At 43.5% G+C, this 26,988-nt stretch overlaps 1 protein-coding gene and 1 long non-coding RNA gene across 17 annotated transcripts in view; one reads left to right on the top strand and one right to left on the bottom strand.

Annotated features, from left to right (window-relative positions):
- OSBPL10 (oxysterol binding protein like 10) overlaps positions 1–26,988 on the top strand; it is a 330,377-nt gene that overhangs the window by 219,612 nt on the left and 83,777 nt on the right. The window lies entirely within an intron of this gene.
- On the bottom strand, positions 22,752–26,546 carry LOC145520521 (uncharacterized). Its single transcript, XR_014064540.1, has 2 exons — positions 26,380–26,546; positions 22,752–24,336 (listed from the first exon to the last, which is right to left on the bottom strand). It is a non-coding gene; the product is annotated as an uncharacterized LOC145520521 (long non-coding RNA).

The following is a 26,988-nucleotide window of genomic DNA, read 5'->3' as shown; positions in this document are numbered from 1 at the left end:
GACTCGACTGAAATCAGTTTGGTGAATTAATTTTAAAAATACAGAAGGCAACTCTGATAGGAAAGGAAATGGGTCTGAGGAGATGTGTAATGTAACTGACGTCAACTCCATTGCTTCTGAAATAAGTTTCATGGTGTCTGGCGAAAACCATAGGGTAGAAATTCCATATCTGTGTTTATTTTCCACTGGTGCTCACTGTCGCCATGGCTGCTGACGTGCGTTCAGTGTTCAGCCCGTTATGTGTGATCTCCTTTAACCTGCAGAGTAACAGTCTTGGTCATAGAAGGAGCAGGAGCAGCAGCTGCTGCAGACACTTTGTGGGACGCTTGCTGTGTCTTAGGACCGTCTGTCGGCAGTTTACAGTTATGGACTGATTCACCCCTCAAAGGTGCCTCTGCCAGGAGAACAGTTAGGAGCCTTACAAATGAGGAAACTGAGGCCCCAAAATGAGAAAACTTCATGGCCAAGGTCACACTTAATAAGTGGTTCTGAGTCTGTTCTGTTCAGACCCTAATTCATTCTGCTGTTTCCCAGAGTAGGGGTTTGGGGGAGGCGCTTCCTCCACCAGTAAACCAGTTCCCTGGGTAGGAACCGGTATGCGCTCTCCACAAAGAATCTTCAGTCTTCGTAGTGGCATGCAACTCTTAGTTGTGTCTTGTGGGATCTAGTTCCCTGACCAGGGATCGAACCTGGGCCCTCTGTTTTGGGAGCATGCAGTCTTAGCTACTGGACCACTGAAGCAGTCCCTCACTTTTTATTTATATATTATTAACTTTGCATGCCATGAACTCAGATTAGTGCTTGTGGGCTCTTAAGCTAATTGGTTTCTGTAGGTTGTAACTTAAATGTCAGGTGATAAATCTCCATTTCTCAAACCAGACTTGTAAACAGAGGCTGACCTGTTTGCCAAGGAGAACTTCACTGCATGAGATCCATGGTTAAGAGTTATGGTCTGTTGTGGTCTTTAAAATTTGTTGAAAAAACTGCAGAGGGTGAGAATTGTGAGTTAAGTTTTATTTGGGGCACGTGAGGACTCTAGCCTGGGAGACAGCATTTCAGATAACTCTTAGAAGCTGCTCCAAAAAGGTGTGTGGCATGGGTGGGGGGGGGTGGAGAAGGTTATTGTTAAATATGACTTTAGGGAAGGTGGGTATGTGCAGTCAACCACATATTCCGGCAGAAGGTTACTACTAGTCATGAGGAGCAGGTGTCAATGTTAATGATTTTAGTGCTTTTCTAGACATGAGGAGAATATGCAAGAATTGGGCTTATAAAATCTTTTGAAAATGTTCATCAAATGTGCCCTCAGTTTTCCCCAGTGCACAGAGTGCCTCATTCCTGATCTCCACCCTAAACTCCTTTCAGGAAATGTTGGAGGTCAGAGGCTGCAGTGACTAAGGACTCAATCCTTATAGAGGGAAATGGCAAGTATCAGTTTTTAGTTCGCAGATTGTTTTTGCTTTTAAAAATTGGAGTGTAGCTGCTGCATACCACTGTGTCAGTTTCTGCTGTGCAACAAAGTGAAAATCAGTTCAGTTCAGTTCAGTCGCTCAGTTGTGTCCGACTCTTTGCGACCCCATGAACCACAGCACGCCAGGCCTCCCTGTCCATCAACAACTTCCGGAGTCCATCTAAACCCATGTCCATTGAGTCGGTGATGCCATCCAACCATCTCATCCTCTGTCATCCCCTTCTCCTCTTGCCCTCAATCTTTCCCAGCATCAGGATCTTTTCCAGTGAGTCAGTTCTTCACATCAGGTGGCCAAAGGATTGGAGTTTCAGCTTGAACATCAGTCCTTCAAATGAACACCCAGGACTGATTTCCTTTAGGATGGACTAGTTGGATCTTCTTGCAGTCCAAGGGACTCTCAAGAGTCTTCTCCAACACCACAGTTCAAAAGCATCAATTCTTTGGCACTCAGCTTTCTTTATAGTCCAACTCTCACATCCATACATGACCACTGGAAAAACCGTAGCCTTGGCTAGATGGACCTTTGTTGACAAATTAATGTCTCTGCTTTTTGATATGCTATCTAAGTTGATCATAACTTTCCTTCCATGGAGTAAGCATCTTTTAATTTCATGGCTGCAATCACCATCAGCAGTGATTTTGGAGCCCAGAAAAATAAAGTCAGCCACTGTTTCCCCATCTATTTGCCATGAAGTGATGGGACCGGGTGCCATGATCTTCGTTTTCTGAATGTTGAGCTTTAAGCCAACTTTTTCACTCTCCTCTTTCACTTTCATCAAGAGGCTCTTTAGTTCTTCTTCACTTTCTGCCATAAGGGTGGTGTCATCTGCATATCTGAGGTTATTGATATTTCTCCTAGCAATCTTGATTCCAGCTTGTGCTTCCTCCAGCCCAGCATTTCTCATGATATACTCTGCATATAAGTTAAATAAGCAGGGTGACAATATACAGCCTTGACGTACTCCTTTTCCTATTTGGAACCAGTCTGTTGTTCCATGTCCAGTTCTAACTGTTGCTTCCTGACCTGCATACGGTTTTCTCAAGAGGCAGGTCAGGTGGTCTGGTATTCCCTCTCTTAAAGAATTTTCCACAGTTTATTGTGATCCACACAGTCAAAGGCTTTGGCATAGTCAATAAAGCAGAAATAGATGTTTTGGGGGAACTCGCTTGCTTTTTCGATGATCCATTGGATGTTGGCAATTTGATCTCTGGTTCCTCTGCCTTTTCTAAAACCAGCTTGAATATCTGGCAGTTCATGGTTCATGTACTGTTGAAGCCGGGCCTGGAGAATTTTAAGCATAGGTATACATATATCTGGAGAAGGCAATGGCACCCCACTGCAGTACTCTTGCCTGGAAAATCCCATGGATGGAGGAGCCTGGTAGGCTGCCATCTATGGGGTCGCTAAGAGTCGGACACAACTGAAGCGACTTAGCAGCAGCAGCAGCATACATATATCCCTGTTTTTTGGATTTCCTTCCCATTTGTTGTTGTTCAGTTTCTAAGTTGTGTCCAGCTCTTTGTGACCGCATGAACTGCAGCGCGCCAGGCCTCCCTTCTTTCTCTCTCTCCCTGAGTTTGCTCACACTCGCCTGTGGGTCCCCACAGAGCTTTGGGTAGAGTTCCCCGTGCTGTGCGGTAGGCTCTCATTAGTTCTGTCTTATTCAGAGGAGTGTGTGTGTGTCTCCCAATTCATCCCACTCCCCCTTTCCTCCCTTGGTACCCATACATCTATTCTCTGTCTGTGTCTCTATTTTTGCTTTGCATATAAGATCATCTATACCATTTTTCTAAATTCCATATATATGCATTAATATGAGATTTCTATTTTTCTGATTTACTTTGTATGACAGTCTCCATCCACATCTCTGCAAATAACCCAATTTCATTCCTTTTTATGGCTAAGTAATATTCCATTGTATATATTTACCACATCTTCATCTGTTCCTGTTGATGGACGTTTAGGTTGCTCCCATGTCCTGGCTATTGTAAATAGTGCTTCAATAAGCATTGGGGTTCGTGTATCTTTTTGAATTATGGTTTTCTCTGGGTATATGCCCAGGAGTGGGATTACTGGGTCATATGGTAGTTCTGTTTTAGTTTGTTTAAGGACCCTCCATACTGTTCTCCATAGTGGCTGTACTAATTTACATTCCCACCAACAGTGCAAGAGGGTTCCCTTTTCCCCACACCCTCTCCAACATTTATTGTTTGTAGATTTTTTGGTGGTGGCCATTCTGACTGGTTTGAGATGATACCTCGTTGTTTTGATTTGCATTTCTCTAGTAATTAGTGATGTTGAACATCTTTTCATGTGTTTGTTGGCTATCTGTATGTCTTCTTTGGAGAAATGTCGATTTTGGCTTCTGTCCATTTTTTGACTGAGTTGTTTGTTTTTTTGATATTGAACTGCATGAGCTGTTTATATATTTTGGAGATTATTCCTTTGTCCATTGCTTTGTTTGCAAATATTTTATCCCAGTCTGAGGGTTGTCTTTTCATTTTGTTTATGGTTTTATTTGCTATATAAAGGCTTTTAAGTTTAATTAGGTCTCATTTGTTTATTTTTGTTTTTATTTCCATTACTCTAGGAGGTGGGTCATAGATGATCTTGCTGTGATTTATGTCAAAGAGTGTCCTGCCTGTATTTTCGTCTAAGAGCTTTATAGTGTCTGTCCTTAAATTTAGGTCTTTAATCCATTTTGAGTTTATCTTTGTGTATGGGGTTAGGGAGTGTTCTAATTTCATTCTTTTACATGTAGCTATCCAGTTTTCCCAGCACCACTTATTGAAAAGGCTGTCTTTTCTCCATTGTAAGTTCTTGCCTCTTTTGTTATAAATCCGGTGACCACAGTGCCCGGGTTCATCTCTGAATTTTCTATCCAGTTGCATGGATCTGTATTTCTGTTTTTGTGCCAGTACCACACTGTTGTAATGACTGTAGCTTTGTAGTATAGCCTGAAGTCACAGGGCCTGATTCCCCCAGCTGCACTTTTCTTTCTCAAGATTGTGTTGGCTATTTGGGCTCTTCTGTGTTTCCATACAAATTGTAAAATTTTATGTCACTGGTAATTTGATGAGGATTGTATTGAATCTATACATTGCTTTGGGTAGTATAATCATTTTCACAATATTGATTCTTCCAATCCAAAAACATGGTATATCTCTCCATCTGTTTGTGCCATCTTTGATTTCCTTCATCAGTATCTTATAGTTTTCTGCGTACAGGTCTTTTGCTTCCTTAGGTAGGTAAATTCCTAGGTATTTTATTCTTTTTGTTACAATGGTAAATGGGATAGTTTCCTTCATTTCTCTTTCTGATCTTTCATTGTTAGTGTATAGGAATGTGAGATTTTTCTGTGTATTAATTTTGTATCTCACAACTTCACTAAATTCATTGGTTAGCTCTAGTGGTTTTCTGGTAGCATCATAAGGATTTCCTATGTATAGTATCATGTCATCTGCAAACAGTGACAGTTTGACTTCTTTTCCAGTTTGGATTCTTTTTATTTCTTTTTCTTCTTTGATTGCTGTTGCAAGGACTTCCAAAACTATGTTGAATAATAGTGGTGAGAGTGGATGCCCTTATCTTTTTCCTGATATTAGAGGGAATGCTTTTAGTTTTTCACCATTGAGAATGTTTACTGTGGGCTTATCATATATGACTTTTATTATGTTGAGGTAGGTTCCCTCTTTGCCCACTTCCTGGAGAGAATTTTGTCAAAAGCTTTTTCTGCATCTGTTGAGATGATTATATGCTTTTTATTCTTCAGTTTGTTAATATGGTGTATCACTGATTTGCATATGTTGAAGAATCCTTGGACCCTTGGATAAATTGCACTCGATCATCATGTATGATTCCTTTAGTGTATTGCTGGATTCATTTTATGACCTAAATCAAATCCTTTACACCTATACAGTGGAAGTGACAAATAGATTCAAGGGATTAGATCTGATAGACAGAGTGCCTGAAGAATTATGAATGGAGGTTCGTAACATTGTACAGGAGGCAGTGATCAAGACCACCTCCAAGAAAAAGAAATGCAAAAAGGCAAAATGGTTGTCTGAGGAGGCCTTACAAACAGCTATGAAAAGAAGAGAAGCAAAAGGCAAAGGAGAAAAGGAAAGATATACCCATCTGAATGCAGAGTTCCAAAGAATAGCAAGGAGAGATAAGAAAGCCTTCCTCAGCGATCAATGTAAAGAAATAGAGGAAAACAATAGAATGGGAAAGACTAGAGATCTCTTCAAGAAAATTAGAGATACCAAGGGGACTTTTCATGAAAAGACGGGCTCAATAAAGGACAGAAATGGTATGGACCTAACAGAAGCAGAAGATATTAAAAAGACGTGGCAAGAATACACAGAAGAACTGTACAAAAAAATCATGACCCAGATAATCACGATGGTGTGATTACTCACCTAGAGCCAGACATCCTGGAATGGGAAGTCAAGTGGGCCTTAGAAAGCATCACTACGAACAAAGCTGGTGGAGGTGATGGAATTCCAGTTGAGCTATTTCACATCCTAAAAGATGATGCTATGAAAGTGCTGCACTCAATATGCCAGCAAATATGGAAAACTCAGCAGTGGCTACAGGACTGGAAAAGGTCAGTTTTCATTTCAATCCCAAAGAAAGGCAATGCCAAAGAATGCTCAAACTACCGCACAATTGCACTCATCCATGCTAGCAAAGGAATGCTCAAAATTCTCCCAAGCCAGGCTTCAACAGTACATGAACCGTGAACTTCCAGATGTTCAAGCTGGGTTTAGAAAAGGCAGAGGAACCAGAGATCAAATTGCCAACATCCACTGGATCATCAAAAAAGCAAGAGAGTTGCAGAAAAACATCTACTTCTGGTTTATTGACTATGCCAAAGCCTTTGACTGTGTGGATCGCAATAAACTGTGAAAAATTCTTCAAGAGATAGGAATACCAGACCACCTGCCTCCTGAGAAATCTGTATGCAGGTCAGGAAGCAACAGTTAGAACTGGACATGGAACAAAAGATTGGTTCCAAATCAGGAAAAGAGTACATCAAGGCTGTATGTTGTCACCCTGCTTATTTAAGGTATATGCAGAGTACATCATGAGAATCACTGGGCTGGATGAAGCACAAACTGAAATCAAGATTGCCGGGAGAAATATCAATAACCTCAGAGAGGCAGATGACCCACCCTTATGGCAGAAAGTGAAGAACTAAAGAGCCTCTTGATGAAAGTGAAAGAGGAGAGTGAAAAAGTTGGCTTAAAACTCAGTGTTCAGAAAATGAAGATCATGGCATCTGGTCCCACCACTTCATGACAAATAGATGGGGAAACAATGGGAACAGTGACAGACTTTATTTTTTGGGGGGCTCCAAAAAATATGCAGGACTCTATGGGGTCGCACAGAGTCGGACACGACTGAAGCGACTTAGCAGCAAAATCACTGCAGATGGTGACTGCAGCCATGACATTAAAAGATGCTGGCTTCTTGGAATAAAAGCTATGACAAATCTAGACAGCATATTAAAAAGCAGAGACATTACTTTGCCGACAAAGGTCCGTCTAGTCAAAGCTGTGGTTTTCCCAGTGGTCATGTATGGATGTGAAAGTTGAACTGTAAAGAAAGCTGAGCACTGAAGAATTGATGCTTTTGAACTGTGGTGTTGAAGAAGACTCTTGAGAGTCCCTTGGACTGCAAGGAGATCCAACCAGTCCATCCTAAAGGAAATCAGTCCTGAATATTCTTTGGAAGGACTGATGTTGAAGCTGAAACTCCAATCCTTTGGCCACCTGATGTGAAGAACTGACTCATTGGAAAAGACCCTGATGCTGGGAAAGATTGAAGGGGGGAGGAGAAGGTGATGACAAAGGATGAGATGGTTGGATGGCGTCACTGAGTCAATGGACATGAGTTTGAGTAAACTCTGGGAGTTGGTGATGGACAGGGAGACCTGGCGTGCTGCAGTCCATGAGTCACAAAGAGCTGGACACGACTGAGTGACTGAACTGAACTGATTGTTGGATTCAGTTTGCTAGTATTTTGTTGAGGATTTTTGTGTCTATGTTCATCAGTTATATAGACCTGTAATTTTCTTAGTTGGCAAATTGTTGAAGGGAAGTGATATGTGGGGTATTAGGGTTAGGTGGAGTTAGTATGGAAAGGAAAAATAGGGTTTTTTTGAGGAAAACAAAGGCAACGATATATTTCCTCTTTACTAAATATATAGCTTGAATTCAATCCAAATGGAAACCTCTCAGGATAGGAACAAGAGGGCATGGAATCTCCCTGGGACGTGCCCTCTGCACCCTTCACCTCATCTGTCCTGGGGGTTCCTAGCCTGACATTGTAGGCCTACAGTGTTTAGTTTTGCTTGCTTACCAATTGATCTACAGTGGCCACAAGTGCCTTTGAGAATCTCATGGAAGCAAAGGACTCTTTCCTCAGGAGTAAAATGCTTGCAGGCATAAATAGCCCTGTCACTGAATCCATTTTGTGGGCACCAGACCTCCTCAGGAGCCCAGTGAGAAAGCCTCTTAGAGTTCATGGGTTCCAGAACCTTCTGTCTTGGGGGGTTCTGTGAGCTATTTTTACCATTCTGTTTCATTTTTAAAGAAATATTTATTGATTTGGCTGCCCTGCCTCTTAGTTGCCACAGGTGGAATTTTCCGCCTGCTGTGGCATGTGAAGTCTTAGTTGTGGCAGGTAGGATTTAGTTCCCCAACCAGGGATCCAGCCCAGGGCCCCTGCATCTGGAGTGTGGAGTCTTAGCCACTGGACCACCAGGGGAGCCCCTTTTTTTCCATTTTAAAATCCCTAACTGAAGCCGTGTAATTGTCTATATTTCTTTGCTCTTGGCTGGGCTTGGATGATCATTGGCTGGGTCCTCTGGTGTTCTTATGTGGACACGCTAGTGACAGCAAGAAATCCATGCTGAGCAAGGTGGGGCTCCTTAGCATGAAAGATTGAGAACCACTAGCCTGACTGGATTCTTTGTCTTCATTGGCCTCACCCTTTTCAGAGTCTTATTCGTCTGGACAGCCCTTACTCCATAACTTAACACTATGGTTTTATCTGTTTTGATGGTTCTCTATGAACATGTTTTGTCTTCTCTGTTCATGCTTAGGATCCTTAGGGAGCTGTGCCTCTTGCCCCTTTCCTCTCCTCCATGGGACTTGGCACCCTCTAGGCCAGTGGGCTTATTATTAATATTTTTTTTGGTTATCAGTATTGTTTTTTTAAAAATTGAAGTACAGTTGATTTACAGTGTTAATCTTTGCTGTACAGCAAAGTGATTCAGTTATATATTAACATATTCTTTCAGGTTCTTTTCTGTTATGGTTTATCACAGGATATTGAATATAGTTCCCTTGTGGTTTATCCATCCTGTCCATAATAGTTGGTACCTGCGAATTCCAAACTCCCAATCCATCCCTTCTCCACCCCCCCCCACCGTGGCAACCACCAGTCTGCTCTCAGTCTGTGAGTCTGTTTCCTAGATATGTTCATTTGTGCCCTGTTTTAGATTCCACATGAAACAGTTTTGGGGCTTATTTTGTCGCAGCCGCCATTTTCTCCAGGGTGGGGGCATGGAGGGGCGTGTCTGACAAAGGTGTCCATGCTTTGTCAGCAGGGGGCGGCATTGGAGAGGGTAAAAACGGTCAGAGTTCTTCAGATTCACCGGTGTCAAAGCTGGGGAAGTTGTTAATAAATGCAGCTCTGTTAGAATCTAGCATGTATTTAAGTTTGAAGCAATACTTTAACTTTTCTTTTACTAGAGGAAATGGCATCTTTTAGATAAATAGTTTTGTTTGTTTTGTTGGCCCATGCCACGTGGGTGTGAGATCTTAGTTCCCTGACCAGGGATTGAACCTGTGCCCCCTGCAGCGTGAAGTGTGAAGTCTTAACCACTGGACCATCAGGGAAGTCCCAATTTTTTGGTTTTTGTTGCTTTGGAGTCAGGTGCAGGGTAACATATACAGTCAGAAGCATGACTATCTCTTCATGCCAAGGATTACCTTTGCTACTACTGTTGCTACTAAATGTACATGAAAAGTGAAAATCGCTCAGTCATATCTGACTCTTTAAGACCCCATGGACTATACAGTCCATGGGATTCTCCAGGCCAGAATACTGGACTGGGTAGCCATTCCATTTTCCAGGGGATCTTCCCAACCCAGGGATCAAACCCAGGTCTCCCACATCGCAGGCAGATTCTTTACCAGCTGAGCTACCAGGGAAGCCCATGAAAGTAAAGCCGATTGATCCCTAGGGTGAAATATGAATTTACATTGCAGCTGTGGAAAGAATTACAGCCTGTGTTTATTTTCCAGTTGGGAAAGTAGAGATAAAATATGAAGAGTCGCTAAAACTGTACGATTTCTAAAAGATTAGGTTAAAGCTGGTAAATGAACAGTACACAGGTAGGCCTAGAGGGAGATAGTTCTCTCAAAGGATCTTCTGAACTGAAGAAAAAAATGATTTTTTCCTTCTGTGAATGCCCAGTTTTGCCTAAATTAGGCAGCCCCAACTACTGACACAGAAACAGCGGGGACAGAGCATTTTCACTGTGAAAACACAAACCTGGAAACTGAAGCAAAGGCGCAAAGCCTGGGGATGCATTTAGCCAGAGCATCATTGAAAACTAGCCCGGTGCTAAGGACACATGGCTGTGGGGCTGCCCCCTTGACCTCAAGAACTTAAAGGAACTTCCCTGTTGGTCCAGTGGCTAAAACTCGGAGCTCCCAATGCAAGGGCCCTGGGTTTGATCCCTGGTCAGGAAACTAGATCCCACATGCTGCAACTCAGAGTTCACATGCCACAACTTAAGATCCCACTTCCTCCAACTAAGCCCCCGTGCAGCTAAACAAACAAATAAATATATTTAAAAAGAAAAACTTAAAGGAAGAAAGGTGAGCACATAACTTCTGCCTGAGTAGATGGGCAGAGCTTCAGGAGCTGGGCACTGAAATGCCCAGCTAGTAGGATCTGACCACGAGGGATGAGGAAGGAAAGGATTTCCAGGCAGGATGTAACCTAGAGAAAGTCAAGGGGTGCAAAGTTGGCTGAGCAGGTAAAATATTCATAAGAAGGCACGGACGTGATACACAAGCCATCTTTTGTAAGAATTACATATAGGTCTGTTTTCAGATACTGTAGTTTCCAGGGTCATCGCCAAGACAACATTTCCTTTTTCTCTCAGGTTGGGTGATGGGAAGAGAAGAATTTATTCCCAGGAAAAAAAAAGAACAGTTTTCATCACAGCTGAACAGAGGGCTCTTGAGAGAGTGGTGGCTAATGTTGAAAAAACCCAGAGCTCCTTGGTGCTCATTTTAATTTCGACAAAGTTAATGGTGGTGTTAGACTTGGGAACCTGATAGGAGAAAATAGGGAACACAGCTTGGGGGTTGTCATCTAGATTTTGGAAAGTCTCAGGAAAGATGTGAGCTGAGCGAGGACAAGGGATCGAGCCCTTGGCTCTTCTTAAACCCCTTTAAGGGATTTCCGTGGCGGTCCAGTGGCTAAGACTCTGCACTCTCTCTAGGGCCCGGGTTTGCTCTCCAGTCAGGGAACTAGATCCTACATGCTGCAGAGAAGATCAAAGATCCTGTGTACTGCAGCTGAAACCTGACACAGCTAAATAAATAAATATTTAAAAATAAAGAAATAGATAACCCCCCTTGAACCTGGGGGGCCCTATTGACCTTGCATTATGAGATGGTGTCACAGATAAGAGAGAGCTTGGGGGTGAGGTCTGCGCTCAGTTGGAGATGGGTTTTTATCATACACCTTTGTAAGAAGCTAGTAAACTTCTAGAACCCTCTGGGAAGCTGTGCAGGTTCATGTCACGCATGCATTAAGTTTAGGGTAGCACCTCAGCATTGAAATAAGCGTTTTGGACGAAAGCGTTGACTGCTGTTCCAGTTGAGACACACATTTTTCTGTGAAGTGAGTTTTCAGGGTGTTTGTAGATAGTGTGCATCCTTGTATCTCATGCATGTCAGAATCTTATACCACAATCAGAAGTGAGTTGAGAGGAGACCCCGTTCTGAAGGGGAGGTCTGTGCGTGCAGGGCTGTGGTGTCACATGACATCATTCTTCACATCCCCAGCATCTGTTGATTGGACTAGGATAGTCATCTGATCCACGGCCACATTCACCTTCTCCTGAATCTGAACGAGGAGAGACCAGAAGCCAGCCGTGTGAGATGGGTCAATGTGACTCTAGGGGCTCTGCTGGGAGGCGTCCAAGTGCAGGAAGTTTTCAGTTGAGCGGGGGGAGCGAGAGAAGGTGCAGACATCAGAGACTAGGGAGACTGGAGGGATGCGGAAGGGAAACTGCGACGTCGCCGCAGAATTTGGTATCTTTCTGGTAGATACTGGGCACCTCTACCCTGGATCCAACCAGTGGATCCCCTTCTCCTTGAACTAATAATGGGTGCATTTCTGCTCTTTGCTACTAAAGGCTCTCTATGACCATGATCGCCACACCTGAGAGGCACGTGAGCAGAGGGTGAAACCTTGTCCTCTGACCACTGCAGTTCTCCGAGATGATGTTGTCAGAAGACAGTTCACCTGCTCCTGTTCGTCCCCAGAACTGGCACGGGGCCTCCTTCCCTTGTCCATTCGGAAGGCTCATTTTCTTCACGCAGATGTGTCTCAAATCCTCATCTTCTTTTGTGCCTGTGAGGGAGGAGAGTGCTGCTCTCAGGAGATGCCTGGGTGCTCCCCTTCATCTCTTCATTCACTCATTCTTTCTACTAGTATTTTTTTGCCTGCGGTTTGCTAGAACTTTCCTAGATCTTAGAGAAACAGCAGTGAACAAAAGAACCAAGGTCCTCATCCTCATGGAGATCAGAGCTTCCTAAGAGCCAGAGAGAAGAATCAGCTAATAACATAACACATGACTTGATTACAACCATGATGTGTTCTGTGGCGGTGAGGATTATGAGCTTTCTGGAGATGGTGGAAGGCTACCTGGTGAAACCAACCTCTAAGATGAGGTCGTAAGAAAGAGAATCTCCCACCAGCAGATACACTGTTGGTGGGAAGATAAATTGGTGCACCCACTATGGAGAACACTATGGAGTTTCCTTAAAAAAAAAAAAGTAACCATATAAAGGTGAAAATAAAGCTACCATATGATCCTGACATCCTTCTCTTGGACATATGTCTGGAGAAAGACATAATTTTGAAAAGACACATGTACTCAAACGTTCATAGCAGCATTGTTTACGACAGCCGGGACATGGAAGCAACCTAGATGTCCATCACCAAATAAATAGATAAAGAACATACGGTTCAATGAAATACTACTCAGCCATAAAAAAAGAATGAAACAATGCCTTTTGTAGCAACATAGATGAATCTTGAGGCAATCATACTAAGTGAAGTAAGTCAGGCAGAGAAAGACAAATACAATATGATTATCACTTATATGTGAAATCTTAAAATGATACAAGTGAACTAATTCACAAAACAAATGGACTCACAGACATAGAAAACAGACTGTGGTTACCAAAGGGGAAATGTGAGGAGGAGGGATAAATTATGAATTTGGAATGAACAGATACATACAATTATATAAAATAAAGAACAGTGTAGCACAGGGAACTACATTCAGTATCTTGTGATGACCTTAGAATGGAAAAGAATCTGAAAAAGAATATATAAATATGTATAACCAAATCATTTTTCTGTACACCTAAAGCGTTGTAAATCAACTATACCTCAAAAAAAAAAAAAAAAAAAGACAATCAGGAAACCGACATTTTGTGGTCGAGGCTAGAGCCCACTCAGGTAAGGCTTTGTTTTTCCCAGGGATGTACAGATTAATTTAGAGCCTGTAAGAAGCGTGGGGCAGTCGTGTGCCTGGAGATAGATACCTTATGTGCAGTTAAAGCGTCCTGTTTCCTCTGTCCTCCAGGCTGTAGGTCCAACATTGCAGGATACAGAGGGAAATAACCTTTATTCTTCAGGTGAAAGTAGCAGCTCCAGATGAGGGTCACTCGAGGGGAGTTCTCAGGTTTGCTGGAGGACCTTGCCAGCTTGTCTGCACTTCCTGAGCCCGTGGTGCTGTGTCCTTCCTTCTCCCCTTGTTCTCTCAATTCCCCCTTCTCCCCTCTCCTTCTGCCTTTTCTCCTCCATCCGTCCCTCCATCCCCTTCCTGTCACTGCCCTCTTCCTTCCTCCCATCCATCCTTCCACTGTTCTTCCCTCCCTCCTTCCCGTCCATTCATCCATCTGTCCATCCATCCAGCATTCACCAGGTATCTCCTGTGAATGGAGTCCTTTGATGAATAAGATGCCATATAGTTGCGGATTAAGCGATCGATCTCATCAGTAGGCTGGGATCTCGAGATGGGCAGGTATGGAAATAAGTACAAGTTTCCTTTGTGTGTTTATTACTGTTAAGAGTGGTCGTGGACTACACACTCTTACACTTCCTTAAAAAGTGGGTGCCAGAGTCGTGAGGAAGAGTGGATAAGGAATAAAAATGGATCCAGGCCAGTTCATTTCCATCACATGAAAGCCGTTTCCAGTGCAGGCACCTGCGGGGGGTGGGTGTCAGCTCTTTTGTAGAGCACAGTGCCTGTTGTCCCTATCCTAGCTCATATTTGAGCACTTCGAGGAGTACGTTGCAAGCAGTTGTGTGCAGGAATTGTGTCCTCTCTGCTTTAGAATGGTGGCTGCAATGTCACTTACCCAGTGGGGATACAATTAATACTAATTACTGGTGGCTCATCCCTTACCATAATTTTCTCTTTCAGAAAATGAAAGCAGACGCCTGATAAATGCACTTGTCTCTCCAGAGTTTCATATGTCAGGGCTCAGATGCTATAAAGGATTTGCCTGAAGGCGTGAAGTTCTTGTCCAATTTTTCCCCCTCTTTCAAGTGCCCTTTGGAGAAACATTTCTTTCCTGAAAGTCGTTGTCACTAGTGAAATTAATTTTAGCTGGAAAAGAGCTGTGTTGTATGTTCTTGTCTGCTGTTTTGGGTAGATGTTTGAACTAAAAACAACTATTTAGTTTTAAAAAGAGAAACAGGCTTTTAGTAGGTAGACCGATGGCCCAGTCTGAGATAAGTACATGCTACTATCCTGAAGTTTGATATAGATATCTGTTGGCTTTTTTTTCCCCCAGGAATTCTTAGAACAACCTTCTATCCCCCAAATAAAAGGACTTCCCCAAATGAAGACTGAATACTTCAGAAACTTAGAGGTTCTTTGAGATAAGCTGAGCATGGATATGGAATATAAGAGTAAACAAAGGTAGAGCAGACTCCAGTAATTTCATACTCGTTGGTCTTTGGTTTGTAAGGTTTCATTCTGCAAGAGATAGAAACCTGAGTCACCAGCCAGCAACTGCTGAGAAATGGTGGGTCACCTGGAAGGCTGCTGATGTGAATCTGTAAAGCAGCATTTTGGTTTTTGGTTTTTACATGGTGTGTGTGTGTGTGCACGCATGTGGATGTGCATGCATGTGTGTATTTTTAAACATGTATATTTAAGTTTCTGATGAGAGGACTTCTGAGTGAAACGTCAACACCTGAGTGAAACTTCCACACCATTTGCAGGACACCTCCTTACCCTTTGTTGTTGAGGCTTTGTTTATGAATCACAGTTTCTTTTCTGGGGATTTTACCCAGGAAGAGTTTGTGGTCTAACTTGTTCTAGTTCAATTCAGTGTGAGTTGCGTCTAATTTCTTTTAGGTGGAAGGCCACGCCAGGTGAGAGAGTGTGTGTGTGTATACACGTACGTGAATGTGCTGTGATCGTGAGTTGTCTAGAGCATTGCCATTCTCTGTGCCTCCTGGGAGTGAGGCAGACAGGCAGAGAATTTTGGCCTCACATCTCCAGCTGCATGGGTCATGACTTGGGCCCCAGGGTTGCGTACCGCAATGACTGGCCTGCCTTGTGACCCAGGCAGAGGGGGAGGTGAGAGATGATGAGTGTAGAAGCGCTTTGTACACTGTTCACCTTCCCCTTGACCCAGAGGTGAAATGACACTGCTCCTATTATTCATGTCAGTGCCTGTGACCAGCGTGGCTTCTGTACTGCAAGTAAATAACGAAGCTGAGAAGAAGTGGTGTGGGAAAGCCAGGAGCTGCTTTCCGCTTTCCTCTTCAGCTTAGAGGCTGGATTCACATCAGGTGCAGGGCCTTGGTGAGCTTGGGAAAGGTGGACAGTCCTTCCCTTATCTGGTGGGTCCTGGGAGCAGAGCAGGCAGTTTCCAGGTGGATGCTCCCCGTGGAGTGAGGAGGGTGAGGAGGACCTCAGACATTATTTCCTATTGTTTCCTTATCCTTGGACTTTTTAGAAGAGAACTATGGCTGCTTGATGTGCTTTCTTTACAAATTTTGTAAAAAGTTTATCTATCTTTGTCTGTGCTGGGTCTTCATCACCGTACAAGGGCTTTCTCTAGTTGCCGTGAGCAGGAGCTCCTGTCTTGTTGGGGTGCTTATCGTGATGGCCTCTCTTGGTGTGGGCTCTAGTCACATGGCCTTAGTTGCCCTGTGTCGTGTGGAATCTTCCCGGACAAGGATTGAACCTGTGTCGCCTGCACTGTCAGGCAGACTGTCAACCCCTGGACCACCAGGAAGTCCCTCTTCATGAGCTTTCTGAATCCCTGGATTCTCCTGGTCATTCTACCCCTCCCTTCCCAGGGCTGTGTGTAACTTTCCATTGCTGGGGCCATCTTGCCCTCCGCCCTGCAGGAGTGCCCACCCAACCATCCGCAGGACTGATTCCACTCTCACAAAGGAAACATGCTCGCTGGACTCCCTTTCATCTTATTTTGCTTGGATTTTCTTGACTGGATATGGAAACTGCTTTTCTGTTCAATATATTTGACATATCACATGGTGTAAATTTAAGGTGCATCTCCTGTTAATTTGATACATGTGTATAGGGTAATAGCATTGCCATTGTAGCAATATTTAGCACCTCTGTCACATTACATAATTATCCTTTCTTTTTAGTGGTTGGAATAATTAACTTCTAGTCACTTAGCAAAGTTGATTATGGTACAATATTATTGTCTATATTCATTATACTGTACATTAGGTCTCTTGGGCTTATTTACTACTTACTCATTGCTGGATGTGGAAATTTCTTAACATTTTTTGAAACCCCAGATTATTCAGGAACATGGACAGTGAATTAAAGCAAAAAAAAAAAAAAATCCTGAAACACTGGTTTTTGCTTTGCGGGGGTGGTTCTTTTTTTTTGGTGTATGTAATTGATTATGAGAAAAGGGAGATTTTTAGGGAGTGTCAAGGAAGAAGACAGCGCATACACAGCTGAGAACACACGGGGTTTTTGATTGCGCTGGGTCTTCACTGTGGTATGTGGGCTTCATAGCTCCACAGCGTGTAGGATTGTAGTTCCCTGACCAGGGATTGAACTTCATCCCCTGCACTGCTAGGAGGATTCTTATCCACTGGACCACCAGGGAAGTCCCGGAAATACAAATTGATAAGTTTTTTTTTTTTTTTTCCAGTGGCAAGCTGGCAGTGTTTCTCAAAAGCCTTAAAAATTAAGGTTAAATACCTTCAAATTCAGCAATTACTTTTCTAGAAGTTTAAGAAAATCATTGCAAATTTATGCAGATATCTACCTACAGAGAAGTTTATGGAATTGGAATTTGTCACAGAGAAGAAAGTTAGACCTCATCGTAAGGTCCATTGGTGGGGAACTGTGCAGTCAGTTGCAGCCCATTGATGGGTTGGAATGATCTGCAGTATCTTAAATAGTATTGTCCCAATTTATTGACATGGGAGATGGAATTTAAAAAGCAGTATTATGATTTCCAACCCCTTTCGTAAAAAGTCAAAGTACATATTTGTGCATGAAAATGTTGTAAGTATATTTGCCTAAATTTTAACATTTATTTATCTATGTGATATGGGTATATGTATTTTCTGTTTTATTATTATTTTTTTATCCTGTGATAAGTATTGCTTTTGTTAAAAAAAAAAAAAAAAGAAAGACATTTATAAGAAAGGCAGCAGTGGGTGGGTCTTCCACCAAAGCCCCGGTCATGGGCTTTGTGCCGGGGAGGCCAGCCTTGTACGCCTTCATTGCATCTAGCACACCTCCAGGGCCGTGTCTGTACGAGAGAGGCAGGAGCTGTCAAGCAATGAAGGATGAAGGAGACCATTATTTCCTGACCCTTTACCTTCTACTCACAGTCCTGTTGGCCTGTTTCTTTGAGAGCAAGAGATGATTACTTTTGTGCCTGGCATCCCTCGTTACCAACTTGGTAACATTCAGTACAAACACATAGAATTAAAAAAAGTAATGCTTTTAACCTGTGTATCACCATCTTCTGTTACCTCCTTTTTTAAAAAGTTGGAGTATAATTGCTTTACATAATGTTGTGTTAGTTTCTATTGTACAATGAAATGCATCAGCTGTATGTACACATATATTCCCTCCCTCTTGAACATCCCTCCGCTCCACCCCCACCCACCCCATCCCTCTAGGTCATCACAGAGAGCCGAGCTGAGCTCCCAGTGCTATATAGCAGCTTCCCACTAGCTATCTTTTTTATACACGGTGGTGTGTATATGTCAGTGACGCTCTCCCAATTCATCCCACCCTCTCCTACCTCTGCACCTCTGTTCTCTACGTCTGCATCTCTATTCCTGCCCTGCAGATAGGTTCATTCGTACCATTTTTCTAGATCCCTCATTCTGAAAATGCATTCTCTATCTCACTTTTCCTTTAGCAGAAATCCCTTGAGAAAACATGAGTGTGATATTGCATGCAAGGAGCCTCTGCTCCAGAGCCAGGGTTAACTTGCTTTTAGAATGAAAAGCTCTTCCACAGGGTAGCCACTAAATTAAGACATCTGCGATGTATCGGCTTCTGGGGGCTGCAGAAACAAAGTACCACAAACTGGCTACTTTGTCTCCTGGTGCTGGAAACCCCAGTCCAGGCATTGGCAGGTTGGAGCCTCTGAGGGTCTGATCCAGGTCTCCTGGCTTCTCTCATTCACCCTCTGTGTGTGTCTTGGTCATAATTTCCGTGTTTTATAAGGACACCATATTGGACTAGGACCCACTCAAATGACCAGATTTTAACCTGATGACCTCTGTGAGAAAAAAAAAAAGAGAGAGAGAGACTTTCTCCTGCTATGAATGATTGCAGCAAGGATTGAAACTCCTGGTAACATCCAATCATATTAATAATTTCCTTCCTGAGAAAAATGTGATTGGAGTCATGCACGTGTGGGAGCAAGTTGGAACCGTTCCTGGCAGGCCCTGGATGGGGGCTCCTCAGGCTTTTGCTGCTGCTGCTGTTCAGTTGCTAAGTCATGTCCGACTCTTTGCGGCCCCATGAATTGCAGCAGAACTGCTGCTGAGCATCTCCTAATCTCGGCCTTTCTGAGAGCTGGTTGCTCAACACCTTTAAACTTCCAGAAACTCCTGTATTTTTCTAATAAATTTGTTATTGAGGTATAGTAGATTTACAATGTTATATTAGTTTCAGGTGTACAACAAAGCAATTCAGTCTTTTTATAGATTATAATTCAAAGTTTTTACAAAATAAAGGCTATAGTTCCCCTTGAGGTAATGTTACATTTAAGCTATGAGAGTTAGAATGTCAACATACAAAGTTTGGAGAGACACAGTTCAACCCATAACAATGTATTTTCCTCCTATTGAAAAAAGTTTCATTCGTTTGAAATTTTTCAAACATAAAAACGTTAGTGAAGGTAATATTAAACCTCCATGTCACCATCAACAGCTTTAGCAGCCCCCGACCCAGTATCACTTCATACTATCTCTCCCTTCAACCCCCAGTGGAGTATTTTGAAGTAACTCTCAGCCATACAAAATGATGCCTTCCATGTGGCAAAATTAGATCTAAAGATCCTGTTAGATAAAATAACATTGCGTGTGTGTGTAAATTGGGAGAGTCAGAGCAATGCCAGAATGTTAGGGCCTATCTCTGGGAAGTAGGATTTCAGGTAACATTTACTTCCTCTTTTAGAACTGTATTTACTGTCTAATTTTGTTGGGATAGTGGTTGAGGGAGTAAGTCAACCTTTTTTAATAAGCAAAACAGAAACTGGTTGTTTCCAGGTAGTGAGAAGGCTGGGGTGAGGGACAGCAGAAGAACCTTCACTGGAGTTGCTTTCAGAGTATGAGAAGCAAAGAGGAGGAAGTACGTCAGATTGTGCCTCGTAGTGAAGAGGCCCCTGCGGAGGAGAGGGAGGGCTGCCAGTCCAGATGAAGCTGTGTGGCCTCGGCACGATCCCCAGCCTCTCTGAGCCCAGGTTTCCTGCCTACAAAATGGAGGAGACGGCGATAGATGTCTTTGGCCATGAATACTATGATCTCACAATTCTTTCTTTTTTTTAATTGAAGTATAGTTGATTTACAATGCTGTGTTAATTTCTTCTGTACAGCATTGTGACTCAGTTATGCATGTGTATACACATTCTTTTTTATATTCTTTTCCATTATGGTTTATCTCAGGATATTAGGTACAGTTTTCTGTACAGTAGGACCTTGTTTATCCATCCTATATATAACAGTTGGCACCTACTAACCCCAAACTCAGTCCATCTTGTCCCCTCTGGCAAGCACAGGTCTGTTCTCTATGTCCGTGATTCTGTCTGTTTCATATTTAGGTTCATTTGTGTCATATTTTAGATTCCATATACAAACGATAACATACGGTATTTGTCTTTCTCTTTCTGACTTATTTCACTTAGTTATGATTACCTCTAGTTGCATCCATGTTGGCTATAGATGGCATTATTTCGTTCTTATATATGGCTGAGAAGTAGTCCGTTGTATATATGTACCGCATCTTTTTTATTTATCTATTGATGGATATTGAGGTTGTTTCTACATTTTGGCTATTGTGAATAGTGCTGCTGTGAACGCAGGGGTGCATGGATTTTTTTGAATTCTAGTTTTGTCCAAATACATGCCCCAGAGTGGGATTACTGGATCATATGGTGATTCTGTTTTTACTTTGCTGAAGAACTTCCATACTGTTTCCCACAGTGTGGCTGCACCAGCTTACATTCTCACCGATAATGTAACAGGGTTCCCTTTTCTCCAAATCTTCTCCACCATTGGTTATTTGTAGACTTTTAAATGATGGGCATTCTGACTGGTGTGAGGCGGTATCTCATTGTAGTTTTGATTTGCATTTCTCTGGTAACTGGTGATGATGAGCATCTTTCCATGTGCCTATTGGCCATCTGTATGTCTTCTTTGGAGAAATGTATATTAAGGTTTTCTGCCCATTTTTTGATGGCGTTTTTTTTCTGTTTATGATGTTATAGTTCTTGAACATTATGGATTTGTCTTATTTATTTTTATTTTTGACATTGCTGGGTCTTCGTTGTTGGGCGGGCTTTTGTCTGGTTGTGGTGAGTGGGGGATACTCTCTAGTTGCGGTGCGCGGGCTTCCCGTTGTGCTGGCTTCTCTTGCTGTGGAGCGTGGGCTCTAGGCTCATGGGGGCTTCAGTGGTTGTGGTCATGGACTCAGCAGTTGTGGCTCCTGGGCTCTGTTGCACGGGCTCAGTAGTTCTGGTACATGGGCTTAGTTGCTCCGTGGATGCAGGATCCTCTCGGATTAGGGGTCGAACCCACGTCTCCTTAGGCCCAAAGGCATAAGTGATTTCAGGCCTGAGACTCCCCTCCGTGACCCAGAGCCCAGGGCAAGGGGGATCCTGCCAAAACAGGCACCTGTCCTCTGTCCGGAAGGCCTGGGCTCTCAGGCCAACCAGCAGGGACCAGTGGAGGCCTCGGACAGGAGATAAACCAAGCAGATCAAAATAGCACCATTAAGGCTTTGAAATTAGATCGCCATTGAAACCACAGGCCATAAAAGTAGGCTAGGGCTTGTGTGTTCAATCCAGGCACGTGACTGCCTCCTAAAAAATTCACATTGGACCTGGAATTTCCTAACGTGATAGCCAAAATGCCCGAGATAGGATCAAAAATCACCTCTCACTCCAAGAGCCTACAAAATTACACCTTGAATGAAAACAGAGAATTATCTGACATCTAAACCGAGATAGTAAATGCTGCGCACAGCCTCGGCCATCTGTTTACACTTGGGCCCTGCTTGCCTTCAAGCTGCAGGGGCCCAGCTAAGCACAGAGACCCTGTGGTCTGCAAAACCTTTAATATTTATTCTCTGACCTTTTATAGAAGTTTGCCGACATGTGCAGTCAGGGCATGAAAGACCTAATGGTCCATTTGAGGGAGATCTTTTCTCCTTTTTCCCATTTTTTATTTCCCTTGGTTTGTAATCTAGAATAATATGGTCTTTACCTTGGTTTCTCCATTCTCTGCCTGTGTTTTGTCATTTTGTTCTTCCTCATTATTGTAACCTCATCTGTGTAGCCGGCAGCCTCGCCCCATTGGAGAGGGACCCCATTTCCTCCTGCTCATCTTTGTTCCTTATTGTTACCATCATCCTCCTGCCCCTACTGAGAAGTGAGGGGCTGAAGATCTGCCTCCATGGAGGTTTCTCTGTCTGCTCACCTGATGAGCCTGGAGGGAGAGCTGGGAGTCCGTAAGATGTTTAGAACTAGCCCACGTGGGGTCATGCTTGGGACCATGGAGAGCTGTGCACGGGGACCGCGTACCCTGCCTCAAGGAAGCTCTCGGCTGGTTAACATTCCAGTAGATGTTGTGTCAAGAGCCAGAGGGACAGACAGAGGACAGGAGGTCGGTTGAGAGGCAGGCGAGTCAGCAAGAAGGAGAAAATTGTTCAGGTGAGCCCAGGAACGACTGTATTCCCAGCACTGAACCTGGGGGAAAGGCTGGAGAGGTGGGAATGTCACCTGAACAGGGGTCACTACTGCCCTCTGGTGACAAAGCAAAGGGGATTTATGGTTCATACTGTAGGGGAATCACCACCTCCAAGGGGCAGCGCCTCCCAGCCGGGAGGGCAGTGTCAGATCTGAGAATTAAGGGGAATGGGATGAACTGGGGTATGGGAACTGACACATATACACTCCTGATACTATGTGTAGAATGGTGAACTAAAGAGAACCTGCTGTACAGCGCGGGGAGCTCGACTCAGCGCTCTCTGGCGACCTAAATGGGAAGGAAATCTAAAAAAAAGGGGATACATGCATACATATAGCTGATTGACTTTGCTGTACAGCAGAAACTAACACAACATTGTAAAGCAACTAGACTCGGATAAAATTTTTTTTTAAAAATCTGAGAATTCGAAATTTGGTTGACAAAACAGAGACTTGATAGGGATCGAGAAACAGTGGCTCAGGACTGGCAGAAACAGCAAGGTGAGGATGTTGAGGCAAGGCGTTTAATGAGTTTTAGGGCGCATGCTGTATGTTGATGGATATTTTAGGAAACTTCTGTAACGAGCTGTCAAGTCATTTCTGGGTGGGGAGTCTGAAATACAAAAGTAATGCTACTGAAGCTAGTTGAATAGTAAATCTATGTTAATGGAGATGGTAAGCTAGTTAGTAGGTTAGTTAGTTTGGATTCTAAGGCCTTTGAAGCCTGGCTTGTAAGCCTAGGTGATGACTTTAGCCAAGTGAAAAAAATTGCCCTAAAGCGGCCAAGGACGATCCGTGACCCAGACATGAGACTTAGCAGGGGCTCTGGGATTCCATCAGGCTGAGGAGAATTGCCAAAGCAAGGCCACCTTGAGGTTGACATCGAATTGTTTGGTCTCCTCCCAAATAGGACAGATTGAATTACTGAAGGTCCCGGGTTGTCTGGGAGCCCAGGAGGTTCTGCCAGCAAGGCCGGCAGCTCTAGTGACATTAGGATAAGAAATCCATGCATAAAGCTGATACTTTGGTTACTGATGGATGGATGAGTGACGAGCTGGTGTTTGTTGACGTCTGACCTGTCAGGATGGGACCTTTCTGGCACCTCTCTGAACCTACACCAAGCTTTGCAGGTCAGAACAGTCTAAAGTGATGGAGGCAAGTATAGCCACTGCTCCTCCAGTCCTTCTTTAGCTGGATCTCATCTTGTTGAGCTGATGCCATTGGGGTTTGGTCTTTGCTTTCAGCTTTGGTTTCAGCTTCACTGAAAGAAAACAATAAAATCTGAAGCCACTGACTTTCTTAGCATTAACCTACACTTTGATTTTGCCGTGCATATGCCATTGTTTGCGCCATGAGGAATGGGTCATAGAATTTTTGCTTCCCTATGAAGTTGGACTTGACCTACAGTTAATCTATTTTAGAACCTCAGAGTTGATGTGTTCAGGAAGTAGATCTCTGAAATTTGACGAGGGTCCCACGTGCACCCATGTTGCGAGGTGTGATGCCCCTGACTGTAGAGATGAAATGCCAGAAAGAAATGAAACATGTGCCTTTTGTTCGCCCTGGTTTTTAAACACCACGCATGGTTCACATTGTGCTTCAGAAGTGTTAGGGACTTCCTGGTTGATCCAGTGACTTAAGACTGTGCTTCCAATGCAGGGGCACTGGCTTGATCCCTGGTTAGGGAACTAAGATCTCGCATGCCTCATGGAGTGGCCAAAGAATAAAGAAGCGTTCAGAGACCTGATTTGAAATATGTAGAATTAGTGGCTCAGGCCGTTCCAAGGCTGGTGGCCGTCACTGGCCGGGCTTCGTCCTTGTGTTGAGATTGTGGGGACCCTGCAGGACAGAGTGAGCTGCTTAGAGACTTGGTCTCACACGCAGCTTTGTGACATCGTCTCATATGTGACCTTTGTTAAACTCAGATATGAAAATGGTTAAAACTTGTTCTTCCCAAGTCTGATGGGAGGTTCTCCTCAGGCCCTCCAGTCTGAGAAATGTTCAAGCAGCAATAACCATGATACATCGGCATGAGGCTGGCAATCCTGCGTTGCTTGCAGAGTTCATTCAGTTTCTTTTGGAGCCTGATGATGCTAATAGAAAGTGAAGGTTGGCATCAGTTGTGTCTGTAAAGACTAAAGTTCTGTTTCACATCACATGGAAAAGGGAGAGAAAATGAATCACTAGGCACCTACTTAACATGTCAAGCACCGTGCTGGGATCATTTTCCTTTCAGTGCTCCATTTACCAAGAAGGATGCTGAAATCCATCCAGTGCCTGGTCACTGGCATGTCTTTAGCACAGGGTGACTCAGGGGGGCGCTATTGGCATTTTTGAGCAGGAAGGTTCTTGAGTGGGACTGTGCCCTGGCTTGTGGGGGTGTGGCACCCCGCCCCCTCCCACTCAGCACCAGCTGTTCTGCAGTCACTGTAACTGACAAATCCTCCCACCGCCAGTTCCCATGTCCCCTCTAGGTGGCCATGCTGTCTCTGGCGCTGGCAACAGGCTCTCAATAAACACTGTCAGATGTTTTCCAGGGAGTAGGTACGTGCCACCCGTCTCTGGGTGCATGCCTCTGTTGTGGTAGGATAGGAGATTCGGGGAGTCAGTTTTGTGTTTGTTGACTTTTAGTTGTACTGGGTTTTCGTTGCTGCACATGGGCTTTCTCTAGTTGCAGCGAGAGGGATACTCTCAAGTTGTGTCCAGGCTTCTCATCACAGTGGTTTCCCTGGATGCAGAGGGCGAGCTCGAGATGCTCAGGCTCAGTAGCTGTGGCTTAAAGGGTCTAGAGTGAGGGCTCAGTAGCTGTGGTGCGCGAGCTCAGCAGCTCCACAGCCTGTAGGATCGTAGTTCCTGTCTGACCAGGGATTGAACCAGTGTCCCCTGCACTTTGCAACTGGATTCTTAACCACTGCACCACCAGGGGAGGTCCCCAATTTTGTGTCTTTTTTACCTGAGATTTGCATCATATTTTTTGCTTGTGAAATAATTATTTATCCTATGCTATATAATCAGAATATAGTTATTTTTGTTGATTAAAAACAAGTATATTCCAACTACTAGGTAGAAAATAGATAATCCCCAAGGACCCACAGTATAGCACAGGGAACCCTATTCGTTGTTCTGTGGTGACCCATATGGGAAAAGATTATGAAAAAGAACGGATGTATGTGTAGATTCATAAGTGAATCATTTTGCAGTACACCTAAAACTAACACAATATTGTAAATCAGTTAATATTCCAAGATAAAAATTAAAGAAAAAAGATGAGTGGATTCCATAGTTAATGGCTTCATCTTACTTACCTTTTCCCTTAAGCATTATGGCATCATCTGTAATAGTCAAAAACATATGATTTGCATTCTGTTGTTATACTTTCTTCTTCTCTTTCAACACATCATTTTTCTGAGACAAGATTTTATGGTAGGAATTTACAGAAATGCTGACTATGACAAGTAGCTCGAAGTCAGCTTCTCCCTAAATGTTAGCAGTTCTCCATAGAGTTGACTGTCAACGAATATGTAGCCATTTTATCTTTTTGATGTTAAATGTAACCATTTTCTTGGCAAACTTAAACTGATAACAGAGGTATTATTTTTCCTGAATCTTAAGCCATGTTGTCTTAACTGACTATAATGATTCCTGTAGACTCTGTGTCGTAAATGGATTCTTTTGCACCTCAGTGGAAAGAAAGGGACCCAGGGGGTTCATTGATTCATTCAGCAGATAGTTGCTTGGGATCCATCAGTGAATCACACAGATAGAATGGTTCCTGCTTTCATGCTAGTACAGATGATTTTAAATTATGTGGTGCAGGAAGCCTTCCCAAGAAGGCAGCTCTTCAGCAAAGACCTGAAGAAGAATTCTTACTGAGCCCCTATTATGCCTCAGGTACTGTTTGAGGAGCCAGAATGGCTAGGTATAACCTCTGTAGTCAGCAGAAAATAACTTACCTGGCCAGAGGATGGGCAGGTAATATATTTAATGTCACTATTTTAAAAAATCTTTTTGAAGTAATGGCACCAATTGTGGTTAAGTAGGATTGCAATGGGCAAACTGTTTAAGGCGTTGACTACACAGAGTGATAGGAAATAGAAGATATTTGTCTTCCAAAGAAAATAGAGAAGCCCACTTACGGGATGGGTTTTGTGTCCGGGTCCAGCTGTCCTTGCAGAGGTGTTGCTTCTCCCCAGCTGGTGGCGTCATGATGGTCACAAGAATCCTCCTGGGGATGATGGTGACAAAGCAGGAGCAACTGCTTCAAATTAAGGATGGCTTTTGTGGGAGATGCTTAAAGAACAGTGAAGGAGTCCAGGGAGCAGGAGTTGGTTCCTGCCTCTAATGCTGACCTGTGACCTTGGGCGGGCTGCCTTTGCTCCTCCACATATCAGCTCAACTGCTTATTTGCTGGCCATGTGATTTATGCTCATCATCTTGTTTAGCAAGATAAGGTATAAAAACAGGAGGAGGATGCACTTCACAAGATCACCACTCAAGTCCTTTTCTAGTTCTCAAATTGCTTTCTCCTTGATTTGTCCAAGGAAACACTGCTTGTCCGTAGCTTTTGAATTAAAGCCAGGCCACCATGGGGTTACTGGTTTGTCACGGCGTTAGTTGTGGAGCAGGGCTGTCTCTTGAACTCCTGGTTTTTCTCCTCCTCTTGGCTCCCTGCACATGGTGTTAAGGAAGTTGAGGGCTCTCCTAGCATTTTAGGGGCAGAGTGGGTCAGCACTGGTTTTTCTGTG

This window comes from Giraffa tippelskirchi, chromosome 9 (assembly GCF_054371585.1).
Source record: "Giraffa tippelskirchi isolate mGirTip1 chromosome 9, T2T-mGirTip1v1.2.pri, whole genome shotgun sequence".
Lineage (NCBI taxonomy): Eukaryota > Metazoa > Chordata > Mammalia > Artiodactyla > Giraffidae > Giraffa > Giraffa tippelskirchi.
The sequence above is the reverse complement of the archived record's forward strand: the minus strand, read 5'-3'. Positions and strand labels throughout refer to the sequence as shown.